Source organism: Drosophila ananassae, unplaced genomic scaffold (assembly GCF_017639315.1).
Source record: "Drosophila ananassae strain 14024-0371.13 unplaced genomic scaffold, ASM1763931v2 tig00000107, whole genome shotgun sequence".
Lineage (NCBI taxonomy): Eukaryota > Metazoa > Arthropoda > Insecta > Diptera > Drosophilidae > Drosophila > Drosophila ananassae.
In genome coordinates, this window is record NW_025319115.1 from 47,983 (window position 1) to 72,276 (window position 24,294).

General features: G+C 39.7%; 2 long non-coding RNA genes across 2 annotated transcripts; one reads left to right on the plus strand and one right to left on the minus strand.

The window, feature by feature from the left end:
* Nucleotides 1–22,946: 22,946 nt before the first annotated feature.
* LOC116655640 lies at nt 22,947–23,127 on the plus strand. The gene is made up of 2 exons (XR_004310698.1): nt 22,947–23,027; nt 23,091–23,127. It is a non-coding gene; the product is annotated as an uncharacterized LOC116655640 (long non-coding RNA).
* Nucleotides 23,128–24,044: 917 nt separating this feature from the next.
* LOC116655639 lies at nt 24,045–24,294 on the minus strand. The gene is made up of 2 exons (XR_004310697.1): nt 24,145–24,294; nt 24,045–24,081 (listed from the first exon to the last, which is right to left on the minus strand). It is a non-coding gene; the product is annotated as an uncharacterized LOC116655639 (long non-coding RNA).

Consider the following 24,294-nt stretch of genomic DNA (forward strand, 5'->3'; position numbering starts at 1 on the left):
TAATTGGCGCAGCCGGTAGGATACAATTATCCTCGCGTGTTTTAAGTATCGAACTAAATACATCGCGAATTTATTGTATCCGCAAAACGAATCTATAAACATTTCTAAACATTAGTGAAATCACGATTGAGGATTTCTAGTGTGAAGTGCAACAAACATTACATAAAAAAAATTTTAATACCAGGGAACTCAGCATAAGTCAAATCACGAATGAGGATTTCTAATGTCTATTTGAAATAAACAAATAAAATAAAATTATTAACATAATCAAGACAATTTAAAAAATAAAAACATATATATACCAAATTAAATAAATAAACTTTAAAATGCAATCTGAACAAGCATCCACATTAGCTGCAGCAAGGCACATCCTGTCTAACAGCAATATGAATCATTTCTTCATGCAACTAAAGCAAATTGACAAATTTGATGGTGATACAATGTATTTAGCACTATTTATAAAAAGTGTTGATAACTTGATTACCCAATACAAAACAACATCGTCTACTCAGAATGAAATCATTCAAGGAGCTATCCTAAACCTCATCCTATCCTAAGAACCTTACTCATCAGTGAATTCAACTCATCAAAACCCCAACATCTCATGATGATGGATTTACATAAAATTAAATATCAAAATAGTTTACGTAAGTTTATTGATGAATTAGATAAACAGACAAGCAAAATTTGTAATAAGTTAAGTCTGGATAATAATGCAGCAAACACTGTTATATTTTCGAGAGTATTAGGTGATCATATAGCAGAAGTAATTCGTGAAAAATTACCATTACGAGTGTACATATCTATATGCAAATACGATATATCAACTCCAACTAAATTAAAACAAGCTGCTTAAGCTGTAAGTCTTTATGATGATGATGATACATACAATTTTTCCCGAAGTGTTGAAAATCGATATAATATACCAATGGTCTCCACATCTAATACTCCTAATAATAATCAGAGGGACAGAAACCAAAATTTCAATCAGAATGTAGGAAACAATAGGAGTCAAAATTATAATAATCGTGGGACATATAATTATCAACAAAGACAAAATACTTTTGATTCAAATAGAAATTTTAATTCAAACTATAATAATAATTATAGATACTCTCAAAATCCTTCAGGTCAAAACTTTCCAAATTATAATCGGTCTTTTAATGTTCCTCAAAAACTATCAGACCAACAGAATAGACCAGAACCAATGGAAATAGTTGAAAATTTTCAGACACAAGCCTCGGAAGAAACACAACAGCAATAAAAATAAAAATTGATAATAGACCATGCATTTGCCTTATTGACACAGGTTCCAGTATAAGTTTAATAAATGAAAATTTTTTAAAATATCCAATTAGAGAGAATAATATAAAAGTTCAAACAGTAGGAAATTCAGTCACTTTGAATAAATCCATTGAATTTATAATTCCAAAATTATTTAAATTGAAACAAAAATTTTTTGTCAAAGAATTTTCCAATCATTACGATTTTCTTTTAGGACGTAATATTTTAAACCTTACATCAGCCCAAATAGATTTTGGAAAGAATACTGTTAAACTAAATAATTACGAATTTCCAATGATCAATATAATAAAGGAACATAACAAAAATTATACAAACATGTTAGAGGATGAAGAACACATTTACGCATTGGAAACGGAATTAAAAACTAGTTATATTCGAAATGATCATCTCAACAGTGAGGAAAAATCGGCACTACATTCTTTAATGTCCAAATTCTTTGATATTCAGTATCATGAGGGTGATAATTTGACCTTCACAAATGAAATCAAACATAAAATAAAAACTAAACATGAAGATCCCATTTATAGAAGACCTTATACTTATCCCTATATTTATGACAATGAAGTAGAAAACCAAATAGCAGATATGATTAAACAAGGTATTGCCCACAAATCTAAATCTCCTTATTGTAGTCCTATAGTAATAGTACCCAAGAAAATGGATGCATCGGGCATTCCAAAATTTCGTATGGCTATTGATTACAGAGGACTTAACGATATAACTATTGACGATAAATTCCCCATCCCCAATATGGATGAAATACAAGATAAGTTAGGAAAATGGCAAAGACAATGATGATGAAATGGCAAAGACAATAACAATGAAGTTATGGCATTTCCGATCAATCAAAAAACAGCATTTTCCACCAAGAAAGGAAACTGTGAATATACTAGAATGCCTTTCGGTCTAAGTATATGCTCCTGCTACATTCCAGCGATGTATGAATAATATTCTTCACGATATAATAGGAACTCATTGCCTAGTATATTTAGATGATATTATTATATTTTCAACCTCCTTATAAGAACATATTCAGTCCCTTCAAAAAGTCTTCGTCCGATTAAGAAAATCCAATCTTAAACTTCAATTAGATAAATGCGAATTCGTGAAAAGAGAAACAGAATTTTTAGGCCATATAATTACTACTGAAGGTATTAAAACAAACCCAAATAAAATTCAAGCTATTCACGATTTTAAAATTCCAAGTACTCCTTAACAAATTAAATCATTTATTGGTCTTTGTGGATTTTACCGAGAGTTTGTTAGAGAATTTGCAAAAATTGATAAACCAATAACCCAGTGCCTTAAGAAGGGTTCAAAAATAAATGTCAAAGATAATAATTACGTTGAAGCATTTGAAAAATTAAAAACACTAATTACAAATGATCCAATCCTTAGATATCCAGATTTTGAAAAAACATTTTAATTAACTGCTGATGCTAGTAATTATGCTTTAGGAGCTGTCCTAGCTCAAGAAGGTAGATCAGTTTGCTATGCAAGTAGAACATTAAATGATCATGAAATAAATTATTCAACTATCGAAAAAGAGTTATTAGCCGTAGTCTGGGCAACTAAGTACTTCCAACCCTATCTATTTGGAAGAAAATTTAAAATTACATCCGATCATAAACCACTAGTTTGGTTACACAATATTAAAGAACCTAATATGAAATTGCAAAAATGGAAAATATATCTTAGTCAATATGATTGTGGTATGAATTACATTAAAGGAAAGGAAAATTATGTAGCAGACGCCTTATCTAGGCTACCTAAAAAAGAATCAAATAATGAACAACTAGAAGACACATTTCAAAACGGAGCTACTATACATAGCGCCCAAGAAGATAATGGCAATTGTATTCAGATTTCAGAGCGTCCAATTAATGTTTTCAGTCACCAATTAATATTTGAAAAGGGAAATGAAGATAGTAATGAATTAGTCCGGTATTTTAATAAAACAATTAATACAATAAAATATAGTAACATGACAGAACGAACAGCAAAAGACATTATTCTTAAATTTGTATGTGGACACAATTTTGTAATGTACATAAATAATGACGAGGATTTCGCAATATTTCAAAGGGCTTTCATGGAATTAATTAAACCAAATTTGGGAACAAAATTAATGAAAACATCAGTAATACTTCCTAATATATCTACCTACGCAGATTTTCACGAGAAAGTAATTAATATTCATGAGAAAACTATTCATCAAGGTATTAAAAAAACATATGACGATTTTAAAGCTAAATACTATTTTCCAGATGCACAAAAATTAATCCAAAATATAATTAATAAATGCGATATTTGTAATTTATGCAAGGCAGAACATAGAAAAGTAGCATTAACATTTGAAAAAACACCTGAAAGTAAAAATATCCGTGAAAAATATGTAATTGGCTATTATTTTATTGATCAAAGAAAATTTTTAACTTGTATTGATATCTATTCAAAATTTGTTTCAATTATAGAAACTCATACCACAGATTGGATCGAAAGTAAAAAAGCATTACTTAAAATATTTAATATGTTAGGTAAACCAAAAATAATAAAAATGGATCAAGATCCCGGATTAGTATGCAAATCATTACAAAATTGGTTAGAAAAAGAAAATATTGAGATCGAACTTACTAGTAGCAAGAATGGTATAGCTGATATAGAAAGAGTTCACAAAACAATTAATGAAAAATTACGAATCATAAATACACTTAATGATGCTGAAGACAAACTCATGAATATCGAAAAAGCTACATATGTTTATAATCATGAAATAACACATGACACTACAGGTTGAACCCCTGCTGAAATATTTATTTTCGGTATGGAACCTAATAAAAATGTCCAAAAAATAAGAAGAGTATGATAGGAAGAATATGAAGTAGATTTAAGTTATGCAAAAGTTGAAAAAGATATGAAACGTAAGCCGAAACTTGTTAATCCATTTAAGAAAACAGGAAAAATTATACAAAAAGATGAAAAACACTGGCAGGAAATAAATAGGGGTCACAAAGTAATAAAACACAAAAGTAAATTTAAAAAACTTTAAAAACGCAATTTTTCTCGTTATTCCAGAAATGTTGAAAATTCTGACTCTGATATTGAAAGTGATAATAATAGTACCATGGACAACGTTACCATTAATAACGGCTCAACAAATTAGTATTGTCCCAATTACTTCAAAAAATGGCTATTTACTATTGAATACAGGAACTATAAAAATACCTCTTAATTACGAACACCACATGATAGAAATAAATCAAACAAAAATATTAAATACATACCAAGAATTTATAAAATATGAAAATTTATATAAAACAATTCCAGATATAGCATTAGCACTTAAACAATTAAAACATGAAATAAAAGGGATTATCCCATCAAATAGACAAAAACGGGGATTAGAAAATATTGTAGGATCAGCTCACAAATATTTGTTTGGTACACTAACAGAAGAAGATAAAAAAGAGTTAGAAATAAAATTAAATAATATAAAAGAAAATATGATAGAAAATTCAGAATTTAATGAAATCATTGGTATAATAAATAAACATACAGAAGACATAAATAAATTAATACGGGAAGAAGAGGAAAATGAGGCCTTGCACCTTTTTAGATACTCTACACATTTTTCTAGAATACATTGAAGATTTACAAATGGGGATTCAGTTAACAAGAATTGGAATATTTAATCCTAAAATATTAAAACATGAAGAGTTAGATGACATTAATGAAGAAAAATTATTATCAATAAAGACTTCAGCTTGGATATGCAGTCAAACCAAAAATACTTTTATTTTAGCCCATATACCAACATCTTTTCATGAAACTCAAAAATACAGAATAATTAAATATCCAGATAATTTAGGCCGCCAAATTGACATAAATGATAAATTTGAATATTTTATGAATAATAATAAAAGTGTTTATTATTTGGAAAATTCTGCAAATCCTTTAGTGGATGTAATGGATCAAAAATATTTAGTAACTGACCAATGCATTTCAAAGATCCTTACAAATCAATTAGCAATTTGTCAACACACTTTTATTTCAGAAAAAAAATTTATAAAATACATTGAACCAAATATTGTAATAACATATAATTTAAGTAAAACGCAAATTAACCAAAATTGTGAATTATTTAATAAAACAATTGAAGGAAATAATATTATACAATTAAGCCAATGTACACTTGTAATAAGAAATATCAAATTCACTACTTGAAATTCACTAATTGAAGGAAATAATATTATACAATTAAGCCAATGTACACTTGAAATAAGAAATATCAAATTCTCTACTTCAAAGAATATAAATGAATATAAAATAATATTGTCAAGTACCAATGTAACTCTACATGAACCAACACCAATTTTAAAACTTAAAGAATCATTAATCAATCAACAAAAACAAGATATTGTCTACAAATGGATTGTATTTATAAGCCTAATACTTATAGTTGTAAGCATAACAATTTATATAATATTCACTTATAAGCGTTTAGCCAACCACAAGGAAATTGTTGTCGAATTCAACAAGGATGTTGAAATTTCTAAAGGAGGGGCGAGTAGTGTATTAAACGCATTAATCGATACTGCCTGTTTGTGACCTTAGGCATGGCCTAGATTTAAAGGAGAAGAGTTCCTTTGTGCAAAATGGACAGGCGTGAGAATTTTAGTGCTTCGACCACATTTATGGCAGATTTTCGATTTCCGTCAGAATTGATTGCACTTCTCCATGGTCCAGTAGGTTCGAGTTGACCACTCAAGTTGGCATGCCCTTGTTATTTTACTGATCTGGCTTGTCAAGATCAGGGCTTGGTGCATCAACGTCACCGTCAATTGTGTTAACTCTTCCTACGATTTCGTTGAGGCGTAGGATGGACTCGTGGATTGTATCGAAGAGCCGATCGTTAATGCGGACTTGTTGATCATTGTTCTTTTTAACATCTTCCTGGGACTTGTCGATGGCATTCCAGTCGGAAGAGTAAGAGGACCCCACGACCCATTTCCAGGCTGACCCCAGCCAATCTATAGAGCGTGGCCTCCGCAACTGTGTGTTCAGCATGCGCGCGATGTTTTCGTTGGCATCCTTCAAATAATGTTGGGTCAAGGTACTGATCCTAGGGTCGGCGATGCTTAGTGCTACTTCTTCAATCCTGTCGATGAGGTGCTGCATACTGTTAAGGTCGTTGACGTGGGCAAGCTTGAAGAGTCCGTCGATATGCCGGATGACTCCTTGTTGTTGGGGAACCACGGGTGCCTCATACCTGTTGCAGGAGCAGGAGCGTTAGAAATAAAAATTATAATTCTAAGTTAATTTGGTTATTTTGGCTTAAAGTATTTTTATAAGAATTCTTACATGCTATATAAAATTTATTGGAAGTGAGCTCTTTTAATTTGCGGTCAACGGTGTTTTGGGTATTATAAACTAGTATTTGTGTGCATTACACAGGCCAACAGCAAAAAATCTCCATGCATAATTTCACCTGCTCCATAACCTTTAAGCTCCCCTGAACCAAAGTCCAGAACAAGAATAGGTTCTATCACCCACAGTTTCCGCGGTACACCTAAGAGAAGAAATTGATCAAATTTTACCATATATTGAATTATGTAAGCCATGTATTGGCGATGACCATCATTGTTTCTAGTACATATCATTTTTGAAATGTATGTGTACCAACTAAAATTAAAAAATGGTATCTTGCAGTTACCATATCTTTGGAATACTCATCCAAAGTTGAAATCTCAGATTTTCTACGTTAATTTTTGCTCTTCTATGATTTTTCCCCAAACATTTTTCTATGGAAGATTTTTATTTTCTTATTGAAATCAGTAGATCATATCATGTTTTAATTTTGGATTTAAGGAAAAACTCTAAATATTTTTATTGAATTTATTATAGGTGGTTAAACAATACTTTCGTCAATTAAATTGGAGTTTTTAATCTCATATTTTCAAAAAGTCATGGCTATCTAAAACTGTTTCTTTGTTCAAAACGTATCTATTGCAGGTTCAGCTTGTTTAGTAAAGCTTTACAGAAGTTGTAGATAGCCATGACTTTTTGAAAATATGAGATTAAAAACTCCAATTTAATTGACGAAAGTATTGTTTAACCACCTATAATTTATTAAAAAAAAAATATTTTTATACTTCCATATAAAAATGTTTGATGAAAAATCATAGAAGACCAAAAATTAATGTAGAAAATCTGAGATTTCAACTTTGGATGAGTATTCCAAAGATATGGTAACTGCTAGATACCATTTTTTAATTTTAGTTGGTACACATACATTTCAAAAATAATATGTACTAGAAACAATGATGGTCATCGCCATTACACGGCCTACATAAATCAATTTCTTCTCTTAGGTGTACCGTGGAAACTGTGGGTGATAGAACCTATTCTTGTTTTGGACTTTGGTTCAGGGGAGCCTAAAGGTTATGGAGCAGGTAAAATTATGCGTGGAGGAAAAAAAAAGTTGGAAATTGTCGGCCTGTGTTATTAGTGTTACATGGGTTTTAAACTTAATTTAATACTTTTTTGATTTTGTGTTATTATTTATTACACAGGTGGGTGTCAGTATATAATGTTTGGCGTACATAGTTTATTGCTATGAAAACAAGCCTTGTGAAACATTTATTGTCCAATTTTCTGGATTTTAATTCCTCAAATCTGATTTGTGTAAAATATTTTCGGACTTAGTTGTTACCGTAACATCTTCCTCTTCCAACACTTTTTCAGCCATAAAATTTGCTTTTCCTTAGTCTTAATTTGCTTTTTTGCGACACCTTGTCGACTCTTTTATACTTCAGAGGTTCGCCACTCATTTTGTTTCGATTGAGATTGGTCAAATCCTGTTTGTGCTAAATCAACCATCTTATGTGTTCTAAAATGTGCTCTTTAAAATTGGTCAACTGTTGATAGTTAATACTAGAAGAGCGATTCAAAAATATACTTTTAGTAAAGGTTTAGTAAAGCTTTAGAGAAATTATAGTTAGCCATGACCTTTTGAAAATATGAGATTCAAAACTCCAATTTTATTGACGAAAATATTGTTTAACCACCTATAATAAATTTAAAGGGGGCCTCATAGTCTAGTGGTTAGTATACTAGCTCGCTAAGCGTGAGGTCGTGGGTTCAAGCCCCACTCATGTCAAGTGCATGGCCCTGCAAGTTTTTCGGCGCTCGCGCGCATATGATGTAAATAGTGAAAGTTCTCGTTGGAATTTTTCTATTTACAATTATGTGCATGAAACCGGAAAAAACGGCATTCCCAGATGTCGTTAGGTGGCAGCCCTACTTCTGAGATAGGTTGCACTCGGCTAATCACCGGATCGACTGAAAAAATAACGATTACAGAAACAAACACAAGATCAGAAAACAATCACCCCCCAACCCGACGTTGACCCACCGCTTTTCGCAACGGTCACGAATTGGTGAATGGAATGTGAGGACCCTAATGGTGCCCCTTCCAGACTTGCGCAGTCTGAAAAAAGGAGATAGAAAAAATGCAGATCGCAATTGCTGGAGACAGCATAGCTAGGATGGCCTTGGAGTAGAACCCCGCAAGGAAGCAGAAGAGTGGGACACCCCAAGCTAAACCTGGCGCCGATCAACATTACGCGAACTCTCTTGACAATAACATCACCTGGGACTTGGCAAAAAGAACTGCGCCAGAATAGGGTCCGGTGGAATGCACTTGTGGATGCCCTAAGCTTCAAAGCGGAGCAATAGGAGAACAAAAAAACCTATACTAAATTCAATAAAATTACTTCGAGTTTTCACTTAAATCCAAAATTAAAACATGATATGATCTACTGAGTCCAATAGAAAAATAAAAAAACTTTCTGGTCATCGCCATTACACATACGATATGGAATTACACATAATTCAATATGTGGTAAAATTTGATCAACTTCTTCTCTTAGGTGTACTGCGGAAACTGTGGATGATAGCACCTATGTTTGCTTTGGAGCTCCTAAAGATTATGGAGCCGGTAAAATTATGCGTGGAGGAAAAAAAAAGTTGGAAACTGTCGGCCTGTGTTATTAGACCTACCACCATTGCATTTACGTCGTAATTGTGCTGGGGTCTCTCTCTCTTCCTTCACTTCATAGCGAACGGTCGTGATTATTTTTTGCGCTTGCGATAAATTTTATTCTTGTCAAACGCGGATTTGAAACCTTAATTTAAACACTTGTTTTTTTTTTGTGTCTTAATATTAAAGTTATTCCCGTATCGCTACGCGCTTGTGCAGTGCCATATTTGGGTGAGCATTTAATAAAATTAAAAAGTCGCAATCCAAATATTGCTCTGCTTCTTTTTCATTCTCTGCCTTTTGAATTTTTGCAGTTAATTCTGCTCTTATCTTTTTGCCCGAATTACTTTACACTTGCGCTCTCCCGTAGCTCTCTCTTTACTAACTCCCTCCTCTACCTACCTTTTATTAACCTTAGTTAGTTGAAGGCTAATTTGTTTAAAATAAAAAAATATTAGATAATTTAAAAAAATTATAAATTCATTTTTGCTAATTTCGTTTTGCCGATATCTTCGCCCCAGGCCAGCATCTATTGTTAGCTGTGCGAAAGTGTCTCACATGCCAAATGTGCTGGCCTTACTGCATCTGTCTCGGATGCCATATCCCGCCGTGTTGGCCTCCATTATTGCTGCAGTGGGTGCCGGCCTGTTCAAGATGAAATGAGATCATTCATGCGACAGACCAAGAGTGGGTTTAAAGATTTGATCGTTGGTTTCCGAAAAATCAACGATCAACTCAGACCGCTGGATGTTCAATTCAATAGCCTTCAGCTGTTGAATGAATCTCCTAAGCGAAAAAAATCTGCTACTGGGAAGTTGCAGCTCCAGAGATCGCGGGACAGCTGGATTCTCCCATAATACTTTTTAATGCCATAATACTCCCATAATACTACAAAGCATAACTTTTCTGCTTTGTCCTCCATGGGATCACTCCGAGTGTTTCCTAGGAATGCCCTAGAATTAACCCCCATAGCTCCCACTAGAAATGGTAACCCGCCGCCCGGACCCCCGGAACGGTGCACCAAAACCATTACAGGTAATCCCACCTGTTAGACAAATATTTGTCTCACGGCTAGCCCCCGATACCTCGGAGATTAATATATCGGCTTATATCAAAGCCAAAACCAAGGCCGTTATTAGAGTGGAAGACATTAGGAAATTTTAATTCTCCTACTCGAAGCGCATGCCATCCTTCATGATACGAGTGCCAGTGCCGATGTTTGTGACGCTATGTTCGCCTGGCTTCTGGCCAGAGGACATATTTGTTCAAGAGCATCAGCCGAGTAAGGTAAAGACAAAAAATTCGAAGCCTGCTGGAGTCAAGCTCCCAACATCTGTCCAATCCGACTGTTGAAAAAACTAGCATCTTCTACCAATCTTACCTCTCAGAATTGTAGGGGCCTACGTAGCAAGCTCCTAGACTCTATTCTGATAATTTCTATTGACTCCAATTTCATTTCTAAAGAGGTAAAGTTACCAGAGTTTGGTGATTTCGAATTCATTTGCGTTAAAGTCATATTGTCTGCTCAATCTTTGTTTATTACATGTTCTTACATTCCACCATCTTCCGAGCCGCCTACATACTGGCATCACTTGTCGGCTATACACTCTGTTTCCAATCTTATGTCCGATATTAACCTTCTGGTAGTTCTTCGTGACTTTATTTTAACAGAACTCAATTGGTCAAATACTGAAAATTTATCTTTCTTTTCACTTTCCACCCATCATGATTTCACCGCGGCACCTTTGACTTGTCCTTTGGGCAGATCAACCATGTTAGAAATTCGTTAGGTCGGCTTCTTGACTTACGTTTTGTATCTGATCCAGATGGTACCACACTTTCCAGAGCTTTGCAGATCCATACCACCCTACGCTTGAAGTTTCAATTGAAACCAATTCTGGTGTCAATCAGAAGCCTTCCCGCGTATCAAAGAAGATTTGTTGTTTTCGTAAGCCTGATTTTCGTAAACTTAATTTGTTAATCGATACTTTTGACTGGTCCGATATTCTGGCATGCACAGATATAAGTATTATCCTAGATAAATTTTACTTGAGATTAAATAAATTCTTGGACCTAAGTGTGCCGTGGAAATATCCGTCCGATTCAGATGCTTTACAAGGTGCCTAACAAAATTAAAAACAGATAAAGACCGGCTTTTAAATAAATATAAAAGAACCTGTAGCAGCATAGATTTCTCAAGATACCTAATAGATCGGCTAAATTTCACAGTGCCTAACGCCGAATGTAATAAAAATTATATTCGCTGCTGTCGGATTCAGTTCACTCAGGATCCAAAGCAGTTTAATAACTTTGTAAACACGAAGCGTAAACATGTATCTTTTCCTTCCCTAATTACGTGTAAAAATTTATCAGCGACTTCAGATCAGGCCGTTGCCGATTTATTCGCCAATTTTTCCAAACAACGTATTCACCTCCTAAAACTTCAGATCAGCCATACGCTACCAACATTCAACCAACTAATCGTATAATTGTTCCATTTCTTTCTGAAAACAATTTATTATTGGATCTTCAAAAGGTAAAACCAGTTTATTCGCCAGTTTATAAAATACTGTGCTAGGGCTCTGTGCAAACCTCTTCAAAAACTTTTCAACTTATCTTTGGAATCTTCGATTTTCCCCTTTAAATGAAAGGAAAATGGAATAATTTAAGGAATCTTTCATAATTCCTCTGCACAAAAGGGGAAAAAATCCGATGCTGCCAACTACAGAGGCATCTCAAAATTGTCAGCGATTCCAAAGTTATTCGAAAAATTAATAACTCCTCATTTGCAACACCTATGCTCATCAATAATTTCTCCATGTCAATTTCTCGCTCAACCACCACTAATTTATTAGAGTTGACATGTTTAGATGGCTTCCAAAAGGGACTTCAAACTGATGTTACTTACACAGACTTTAGTAAAGCATTTGATTCAGTTAATCACTCACTCTTGTTGAGTAAACTAAATCTTTTGGGATTCTCAACCGACCTCATTACGTGGATCTCTCTGGGATTGCTTTAGAAAAATTAACTCAGGTTAATGATCTTGGTGTCTTTTTAGACATAAAACTAAAATTTTCCGACCATATTTCTTCAATGGTTAATAAGGCTAAAGGTATTGTCGGTTTTATTAAAAGATGGGCTAAAGAATTTAACGACCCTTATATTACTAAAAGCTTATTTATATCTTCGGTCCGTCCGATACAGGAGTACGGTTCATGTGTCTGGTGTCCCCAAAACGGTGTTTATCAAGACCGTATCTGTACAAAAGAATTTCTTATTATTTGCTCTTAGAGGACTTAACTGGACGCAAATCTTCACGTACCTTCGTATAATAGTAGACTCCTACTAATAAACTTACCCTTCTTAACAAATCGTAGAACAATGCTGGGTGTCGTTTTCCTACACTAACTTATTAATGGTGATGTAGATAGCCAGCACTTACTAACACGCTTACAGTTTACCGTTCCGAATAGAAGGACCAGACACTTTAGTCCTTTATTCTTAAGCCATTGTAGATTGACATATGCACAGCATGATCCCCTTAGGATTTTATGATCGAACTATAATGGTCTGTATCATATTATTTCTCTTTCATCCCTTTCAAATATAAAAACCTCCATTTTAAATTACCTTCAAGAGCATACTAATTTTTCCTCGTTTTCTTTATAATCGTTCTATTTATATTTATATTTACTAACTCGAATTTATTCCTGTTGTGCTAAGCAGCATCCGACGCTGCCGCGCAGTAGGGGTAAGAAGCACAGAGCGGGAATCGTGTAGCGATCTCAGCCGTAGAGAGGAAGGCAGAGATCGCGAGGTGCTGCCTCTCAGTATTAGTTGGAGTATTAACAGGAGAAGATCAGCAGTTGGCGGCAGTCATCAAGGTCGGAGGTGCAGAAGTGAGGGCCATGATAGACACCGGGGCAACGGCTAGCTTCCTTTCAGAAGAGCTAGCAGAGAACCCGGGAATCGCCGAAGAACGGAAAGCAACAAGGAGACGAGTAAAGTTGGCCAACCGGAGCCACACTGAGACTCAAATGGTACTCCTAACAACACTAAGCTTTGGCAACAAGAAAAATGATTTGAATATGTTAGAATTGCCAGGCATGGGAGACAGCGCTGTGTTTGGATGGGATTTCATCGCAGAATTTGGCACAACATAAACTGGCCACCAAGTCACGGTGAGGAAAAAGACGGGTCAGTGGAGAATGTGCGTGGACTTCCGACGGATCAACGCAAAATCAGTAAAAGATGCGTACCCTATGCCAAGGATAAATTTCATATTGGAACAATTGAGGGAGAAAATTTTTTCAGTCGACCTCGCTATTGGCAAATCCCACTGGAGGAAGAGAGCAGGAAATTCACGGCCTTTACGGTACCAGGGAAAGGTCTGTACCAGTGGAAGTTGATGCCATTCGGATTACACTCGGCCTCGGCAACATTTCAAAGTGCTTTAGACCAGGTCATAGCACCGGACATGGCTCCGCACGCATTTGGGTATCAAGATGACATTATCGTGAATCAAGGTGATGCCATTCGGCATCATTCATTCAAAGGGCTTTAGACCAGGTCACAGGCCCGGACATGGCTCCGCACGCATTTGCGTATCAAGATGACATTATCGTGATCGGACGCACGAAGGAGGAGCATATGGAAAATTTGGCAAATACGGCAAACTTAAAAATAAACACGGCAAGACACCAAGAGGCGTTTGAGAAGTTAAAGTCGCGTTTAGCAGAGGATCCAGTGCTAGCATTCCCCGATATCACGAAGAAGTTTGTGCTGCAAACAGATGCCAGCGACTACGGCGTGGGTGCAGTACTGACGCAGGACACGGATGAGGGCGAGCGAGTTGTCGCTTACGTAAGCCGAACGCTAATAGGCGCAGAGAAGAATTACTCGGCAATGGAGAAAGAGTGCCTGGCAATAATATGGGCCATTCGGCAGATGAGACCATACCTGAAGGGGTACCAGTTCGACGTGATCACGGATCACATGGCGCTGAAATGGTTGAACAATATAGAAAGCCCACTTGGAAGGATCGCGAGATGGATCTTCGAGTTGCAACAGTACGATTACGTTATCAGCTACAGAAAAGGCAAGCTGAACGTAGTCGCGAATGCACTTTCCCGGCAGCCGATAGTAGAGAAGCTGAGGAGTGCCACAGCAATCGAAGACACAGAATGCATTTGGATAGGCTCACTGAAGAAGAAGATAAAGGAAAACCCACAGAAATATCCGGAATACGTTGAGGAGGCAGGCCTGATTTACCGACATGTTCCACACAGAGCCGGGAGCGAGGAAGTAGCATCGTGGAAACTATGTGTGCCGATGGACATGAGGCAACAGGTGCTGAAGGAGAACCACGACGCACCAACAGCGGGACATCTAGGCGGAAGGAAAGCGATTGCGAAAGTAGCAGCAAGGTACTTCTAGCCAGGGATGCAAAGGGACAGGAAGTGCGAGATATGCATGCGGTATAAACGAAGCCAGATGCAGGCCGCAGGGAAAATGCTGACACAGATCCCAGAGGAGCCGTGGGCGACGGCACAAACTTCGTGGGACCGTTGCCGAGGTCCAAGCATGGAAACACCATGCTATTGGTGATGATCGATCGGTTTTCAACATGGACAGAAATGGTCCCAATGGGGAAAACCACAACGGAGACGCTGCAGAAGGCAATCCGCAAAAGGATCATCGCTAGATACGGGGTGCCAGAGGTGATGGTGACAGACAATGGTGCCCAGTTCACCAGTTGGAGCTTAAAAAAATTCCTCGAGGAGCCCGGAGTTCATCATCGGTTTACCGCACCATACACACCGCAGGAAACCCTACGGAAAGGGCAAACAGGACGGTTAAAACGATGATCGCCCAGTTCGCAGGCAATGACCAAAGGTCATGGGACGAGCACTGGCCAGAATCAATGCTGGCGGTGAATTCGAGCGTGTCCACTCCACCACGGATACTCACCATGCTTCGTAACCCAAGGCAGAGAGCCAAGAATGCCGAAAGCGATATGCAAGCTACCCGCTCAGAAAATGCGACAAAATTACAGGAAGTGTTCGAGCTGGTGCGGAGAAACATACCTATAGCGCGCGGCGCAGGAGCAAGCTCGGCACTACAACCTCAGGAGGCGGGAGTGGATCCCGAAGATCGGCGACACGGTGTGGGCAAAAAAGCACCATTTGTCCAAGGCGGCCGAAAGTTTCGCGGCGAAACTAGCGCCGAGATACGACTGGCCATACATAGTGACGAATTTTATTTCGCCGGTGATCGCCGTGCTACGTCACGGGAGCACGAAGAAAGAGAAAAGAGCCCACGTAAGTGAGCTAAAAGCCCAGGCGGAGGAATCGGCACCGCAGGCGTAGGGCAGAAGAATATAAGGGCAATAAGGGCAACAATAAGAAAAAAACTGCAGAACACAACACACCAAAAATGTCAACACACAAAGAAAAGGCGAGAGAAACGGCCGAAAGCCAAATAAACGGAGAAAGGAAGAGACCTACAACGGGAGCAGGAAAGAGGACAAAAGAACCGTAAGAACGGATCTATTCCAGGCAGCAGGCCTATAAAAAGGCAGCGGTGGACACCGACCGGCCTTACTTTATTTACCCTTCTTGCAAAGCAAGAACGAAGGAGGAGGACCACCGGCCCAGCTTGGAGCGGCTGGCAAGGCAAAGGAGACGGAGGAGGAGCCAGGAGAGAAGGGAGGCGGACGCAACCCTGGCGCTGGCAAGGGCCAGAGGAAGGTTGGCCGGGGAGATGGCCAAAGAAGCGGTCCCTCGATGGAAGGGGGAGGCAGCTGCTGGGCGTGCCGCAATGCTCCGAAGAGCGGTGCGCCGGAGATGCCAGCGGAGCGGGGCCACCCGGCGGGGCCGGTGGGCAGGAAGGAGGCGCTGGAGGCAAGATTGAGAAGCATGACGGGGCCACGGGAGTAGCTAAGCCGGAAGTGGCAGCCGACGAGGCCACCCACCCCGCACCCGCAAGAGCAGAAGGAGAAGGAAGACGAGCAGGAGCCATGGACGCGAGGTCCATGGGTGAGGCCGGCCCCGATGAGAGGCCGAGCTTGGAGAGGCAAATTTCCAGCCCGGAAAAGAGGCCTCCTAGGCCGGTGCTCAAAAGAGCGGAGTCGGCAGGAGACGGAGTAGCGCTGCCCGAGCACAACTGGCTGCCAGAGCTGCGAACGAGAGTGGAGGAAGAGGCCAGGAGGAGGAGAAGACAAAAGGTGGGGCAGGAGAGTTCTCGGGTGCGCGGAGGACAGAGCGGAATACGCGTCACCCGAAAACTGAAACACAAACAGAAAAAAATATATAATAAAGAGTTACAAAAGAATTACAAAACAATTACGAAAGCAAAAAAAAGGGAGATGGGGAGGTAAATTAAAAAAAAAAAAAAAAACAAGAAAGGAAAGCTAACTTCGGGCGGAGCCGAAGTTTATATACCCTTGCAGTTCAGTCGCAGTCCGATAGGTGGCGCCACGCATCTTATATTATTAGATATACAGCGGATCGTATATAGTCGGCCGATCCTTATGAAATTTGGCATATCGAATTATTTTGACCAAAGAAGCATACATTGAAAATCCCATCCTTCTAACTTGAAAAACAACGAAGTTATGCCATTTCCGATCAATCAGTTATATGGCAGCTATAGGATATAGTCGACCGATCCCGGCCGTTCCGACTTATGTACTACCTGCAAAGGAAAGAAGGGTGTGTGCAAAGTTTCAACTCGATAGCTTTAAAACTGAGAGACTAGTTTGCGTAGAAACAGACAGACAGACGGACAGACAGACAGACGGACAGACAGACAGACGGACAGACGGACAGACGGACATGCTTATATCGACTCAGGAGGTGATCCTGATCAAGAATATATATACTTTATAGGGTCGGAGATGTCTCCTTCACTGCGTTGCACACTTTTGACCAAAATTATAATACCCTCTGCAAGGGTATAAAAATATAAAAATAATATATATTAGAAAAATGAAAATATGAAAAATATGCATGAAAAAAGAAATTAAAAAAATATATAATAGAATATATATTAGAAACGAGAAAAAAATAGAAAATATACTAGAAAAAATAAAGTAAAGAAAGCCCACCGATAGAAATGCGGCGGGATCTGGAGAAAACTAACGGAGAAAGTGGATGAGCGAAGGATTAACGGCAGGAAGTAGATTTGCGAGGATTAACGGGCGCCTCTGGCACTATATAAGGAGGGACCCTGGAGCAAATAGGGACCGAGTCTTCTAGGGAAGCTGGAATAGTTGAGTGGAAGACCCCCTTGGGTAAGTCTGACATTCAAGCGGGAAATTTTCCTTGGAGGAATTAGGAGTATATGCTGAAGGACCCCCCGTGGGTAAGTCCGACAGTCTCAAGAGCGGTATTTAGAGCGAGTGCGAAAGACCTGTAGTTAAAGTAGACGCGACGCCAAAACCTCTGCCCTGCCATAGATCCTGCGGGGCGTATGCAGGCAGGTGTTTGGAGGCGAGTGACAAACGCGACAAAGGGGTGTGTCCTGCGGGTTAGGTAGGCTCTTCGTGCCCTGATCCGGCCGCTAAGCAGCGAAAAGGATATCCTGCCCGGCGTATGCCTGGGAGGTAAGCCGATCGGTCTGTTAACACGGATTAGGTGCCGGCCACGGCGAAAGAGCATCCACGAATATACCAAAGGTCCACGGCACCCGCAACGGAAGAGCAGCAACAGAAGCAGCGACGACGAGGGAGCAGCAGTGACGACGAGGAAGCAGCCGCGACGACGAGGGAGCAGCAGCGACGACGAGGAAGCAGCAGCGTCGACGAGCAAGCAGCGGCAGAAGAAGACAACAGCAACAATACAGGCCCCGCAACCCAGAGCCCGTGAGTCCAAACGAAGGGAACAAACGTGAGCCGTTTCGGCGCCAAGCACCCTTGGTGCCTCTTAACCACACGACCTGCCGGGCACAAGCTTTGGGAGGGAGTGTGTATTGGCACCAACCCGGAGCGGGGATCGGGAATCGACGGGAGGAGGAGCGGTCGGTCGGCTGAGCCAAGCGGCCGGTGAGATTCACCATTCACCACCATAATAAAGGGGATTTCTTTTAAACGAAGCATACCGTGTTTCTGGGCTCGGGCAATCACGTCGAATCTACAAATTCGGTGGAACGTACCCCCAAACTCTTTGAGCTAGTCGCGGCATTTGTTGCGAAAAAAACTTTAGCAAAAACAGTTCGTTACAACTTATACATTTTTGCATGCGCTCAAACCAATTGTCGAAGCACTTTGTCCACTCCGATTGAGACACCTCCAAAACATGGTTTTTGAACGCTTCAACAGCCTTGAAGCGTCGAAAATCGTTGACCACGCATTTTTTCTTGGTGTGCGGGAATAAAAAGCAGTCATTGGGTGCCAAGTCAGGGCTGTATGGTACATACAATTTGGCCGGTAAAAAAGACTCCGGTTTGAGCTGATGTGTGAGAGCTCGAATTGTCATGGTGCAGAATGATCCAACTTCTCTTGTCCATTTTTCGAATTTCTCCGAAGATTTCAGGCAAACAAATTGTGGTGTACCTCCCAGAATTGACTGTCCTACGTTTCTTAAGCGGAAGTTGTTTTACCAAACAAACAGGCCACCATTTGCTTCGAAGTGCTTCTTCCACGAACAACTTTCGTTGGATTTGACTCGTCTTCGAAGACCCACACGGGCAATTGCTGTTTTGTTTCGGGCTCATAAGCATAGATCCATGATTCGCCACCTGTGACGTATTATAAACGTCTTTTAACACACAGCGATTGTATTTTTTCAATTTTTTTTTGCTACAATCCACACTAGGCTTTTTTTGGAGCGATTGTCAAATTGTTCGGGATCCAACGAGAACAATTTTTTTTTACGGCCAAGTGTTTATGCAATATAGAATGTATGCCGTGTCAGTATGGCCTAGGCCAGAAATATATATAGCTTCGCTTAAATATATATAGCTGATGGCCTCCGCGAACGATCAGGGCCTCCTTTTTTCATCTCCCCTGGGATCCATTTAAATAAAACGGCTCTGTCCCAAATTTAAATCCAAAATTGAATTCTGCAACATAAGACGGTGACAGTACTAATTTTTTATTTCTTTTTATTTTACCTCCTCTCTTGGGGCAAAATTCACAAATTCAAATGGCCTTCTAGGGTTTTCGCCTTCTGCACTGCAACACTGCCACTTTTGAGGATTCTGCTCTCATCCCAAAATCGGGCTTCTGGATGACGCTGCTCAAGCACACGGGCCATAAATTTTCCTTGAGCAGCTGCCTTCTCTCGGCCCTCGATCGCCCCCAGAAGGGGTAGCAGCGAAATCCAGGCCCCTGACTCTATCCTGGATCTCACGGCGAATGATGCTTTTCTCCTCTCCAACGGTCTGTGACTCTTCACCTTCTTCTTTCCTGAAACGAAACAAACATTAAAAAACAATGATAATTTTTTACAAAGGATTCACTATGCATTCAATTATGGAACCTACCTTAATCATCAAAAGCGCGCCAAGCAGTCCTCCTCCTCCTCCACAGCAGAATCGCCATCTCGACGTCTCTGATCTCAATACTCAATTGGACGACGATGCCCAAGCACACACGGATATTAATATTTTTGCGCAGGTGGAACCTAGAAAAAAATTAAAAAGATGAAAGCAATTTGTGAAAATAACAAGTCAACACCCTAGATCGGCGCTGTCTGCTGATTATCATACCATCGACCAAGCTAGCGCTTTCGTACAGTTAAGTGCCTCAGAAACAGTAGCTCATAAAGTAGCTTTGCATTCGTCCACTGAATTTAAGGCCATGGGTACAGGAGGGCAGTCCCCCTCTCACCGTAAATCTCAATTGACACATCAGCACCCTACCAGTGCCACATCATCGGTGGCCAGCTAGGAGCAGCACTGTTACCAGCCTCCAATTGCCAACAAACCACTCGGACAACAGCCACCCAGCGAATGCAGCAATGCCCAACAAGCTCCCTTCCATTACCCTCCCCAGCAAGCACCCTTCCTTCCAATTGTTATTTTCTTAAATACTAACACTCCGTTTACTCTTCTTCTATACACACGAGCGCTGCTAACCTGGCTGGATGGGGACATACCAGAATCTAAAAGGCGACATCCACTGGATTACATGCAAAACACCACCTACCTGAAAACAAAAAAAACAAAACTTGACAATGGAAAATGAACCAATAATAAACATACCTCCATGAACAGATGATACCCAAGATGATGCACCTGTAATCGTCCTACATGTTGTCCATACCTTAAATGTCGAAACCTGGCTGGACGGGGACATACCAGAATCCAAAATATCCCAAAATACCAAAGCATAAATGTCTAACTTACAGCATTGTGGGACTCTCATGTCCCAATGGCACAAACGACTTTGAAGAAAGCACTCTCGTCCTAAAACCCGCCAAACTTTTTTTTATTTGTACTTTCTGGTAAAAAGTTGCCCTTCGGGTAATATCCCGGTGACTCTATACTGCTGGAGCCACTACACTATTGGACCCGGCTGGAGGGGAAAAAATAGCCAATTTATAATATAAATAAATATAATATATATTATAATATAAATAAATATAAAAATATAAATTTGACAAATTTCCATAACAAATTTCTATTAAGTCCCACTCTCCCAATCTCCTTAACGTTGCACACTTTTACCCTGATAAAATTTTGTACATAAGATATTTTGGCTAAATATAACATATGTGAAAAGTCACAACCCTATAACTTAAAAACACCAAAGTTATGGCATTTCCGATCAATCAGTTATATGGCAGCTATAGGATATATTCGACCGATCCCGGCCATTCCGACTTATATACTCCCTGCAAGAAAAAGGATGTGTACAAAGTTTCAACTAGATAGCTTTAAAACTGAGATACTAGTTTGCGTAGAAACCGACAGACAGACGGACAGACAAGCAGACGGACTGACGGACATGGTTATACCGACTCAGGAGGTGATTCTGATCAAGAATATATATACTTTTGACCAAAATTATAATACCCTTTGCAAGGGTATAAAAATGAACGCAGGAATGGCCGAAATATTTCGTACCATCAGATAGCTCCTAATTCCCTAATATCCAAATATTCACAGACAGTTTTGTTTTGAAGGAATTGCCGGAATACTTTTAAACTGGCAGATAGCTCCAAAGTCTCTAAGAGCCACATATTCGCAAACAGTTTTTTTGGAGGACAGATAAACAGACAGACGTAGAAACAGACCGGTCTATCTATATAGTTTTTTGGCTCACTTACCGCTTTTTACAAAATTTGTCCTCAAATTTCGTCTTCCAGGAATCGAAGATCTTTCTTTCATTTTTTGCGTCGGGGACTACTTTCTTGGCTTTGGGGGCCGCCATGGGGTAGACATCATGACTATCAATCTAAATGGAAAAAAGGGAATACTGTATATTAATTTTTCTATAAGTTTCACAAACTTACTTGATTATTCACTTCCATTTTTGTTTGTTCTGGTGTTTTCTTGAAAAAAATGCCGAAAAGCCCATTCAGTGTTGGAAATAGGCAAACACGCGCGGGGCTGTTGATCCTTAACATTCTGCTGTTAAGCATGTTCATGTTAATCAATTCCTTGGAGCAGTACAAAAGGATCCTCAATTGGTTTGAGCCCCCGGCGATCTGAACTTCTCGCGAGGAGAAGCGTCTGATCCTGGCCCTTTAAACCCGCCCCACCGGCTTCGAGGATTTCCTGGCCAAGAGGTAATCTACGCAGAAGCGTTATGGTTTCGAGGGCTACAAAATCATGATCCCCGCTTTGATGGAGATCATCGATGTGCCCACCGAGCTGGGTGTAATGTCCGTCATCATTGGGCACGTACATTGAGCGTCTGAACCGCGTAATAATAAACTGTAACTTCCGCCTGGGTGTTGTGACTAATCCATCAAATCTGGAAGCCGTCGATTCCGTTGTACAGAGCAAGACCTGTGCCGAGCAGTTCTATTTTGATTTACGGTGATGCCGTCTTCAGCGGTCAGGGCATCATCTACGAGACGACGCATCTGTCGTGTATGCTCGACTACACCAAGTGGTGACCACTAGTGGCTTCGAAGTCACCTGCATGGATCACAGCAGCTAAAAGACAAGGTGACGAGCCTGCAGGGTCTGCAGGAGCCACTGCGTCAGCTCTATCTGTCTGAAGTGGCCCACCTACCCATAGGTGGGATCATACAATGGGTTCTTTGGACATCTGCACCACGGGATTACGGGTAAAGGTTAGTGCTACGGGCCATATCGAATGGAGCCAGTCCCGAGGGAGCGGAGGAGAATGAGGCCCTCATTACGCCCTACCACAATATTGCCGTGTGGTCGGCTGATTAGGTAAGATTAGTAGATTTTACTTCGACTTCATTTTAGAGTTCAACTCTCCATCTGTGTGAATCACATCATCAAAAGTGTCTTCCCGGGTCCCGGGACAAGTGGTGGACAACATCAGCATCGCGCTAACGCAGTACAGCCTTCCGCTGGACTTCATCACCCAAGAGATCTTCTCGCAGTGGATGGAGATTGGTCGCCAAATTGATAATCGGGATGAGCCAAATTGATGTCAGGATAGTTCCCATTTGGACGATGATGAGCGCACCGAATTAACATACTGCTACACCAAGAAGTGGGCTCTCCACATCATGGTTCGCATGTTCGAGGGGTAAGTTTGAAAAAAAAGGAAATCCTGTGTGCTGAAATCCTTAATCTTTTATGTATTTTTTAGGTATGGAAGTCCCAGCAACGTAGTTAGTGAAAAGCACTTCAAATTCTGCCTAGGTGTCCTGAAGGTGCTTGTCGAGGTCCTCGACCAGTACCGCAATCGTACCAGTGACGAAGACGATGTGGATGACATGGCTCCCAATTACTTCGTCGCTTTATCTTAAAGCGGACGGACGGTTTTTTTTGTGCGCACTGCGTTTTCATAAAATTTGTAATAAGCTTTCCATCAATAACACAGGCCAACAGCAAAAAATCTCCACGCATAACTTTACCTGCTCCATAACCTTTAGGCTCCCCTGAACCAAAGTCTAGAACTAATATAGGTTCTATCACCCAAAGTTTCCGCGGTACACCTAAGAGATGAAATTGATCAAATTTTACGATATATTGAATTATGTAGGCCGTGTAACGGCGATGACTATCATTGTTTCTATTACATATCATTTTTGAATTATATGTGTACCAACTAAAATTAAAAAATGGTTTCTAGCAGTTACCATATCTTTGGAATACTCATCCAAAGTTGAAATCTCAGATTTCCTCTCAATTCCTTGTCCGAAAGGAGGACGTTTGTGGTCAGCCACATGGAAAGCAGCTTGGATTGGGCAGCAGGAACTGGCGTGGCTTAGTCCTGAAATATATCTGAAAATTAAAAAATTTAAGAGTTTCATATAAAAACTTTCATTAGTTTCAAAAGTTTTCTACCAAACTTCAGTCGAATATACTCGTAGGGGTAGAGGTTCTAATCGGAGTCGGTGAATGACATGATGGGGAATATCACATCCTTTATAATTACCACCATGTGCGGCACGATTAGCTTCCAGGCATGGCAGGTACTTACGCATTCTTAAGATAGTTGAGCATAATTTGTGAGGACACGCGGCGAGACGTAGATACGATTGCGGTACTGGTCGAGGACCTCGACAAGCACCTTCAGGACACCTAGGCAGAATTTGAAGTGCTTTTCACTAACTACGTTGCTGGGACTTCCATACCTAAAAAATACATAAAAGATTAAGGATTTCAGCACACAGGATTTCCTTTTTTTTCAAACTTACCCCTCGAACATGCGAACCATGATGTGGAGAGCCCACTTCTTGGTGTAGCAGTATGTTAATTCGGTGCGCTCATCATCGTCCAAATGGGAACTATCCCGACATCAATTTGGCTCATCCCGATTATCAATTTGGCGACCAATCTCCATCCAC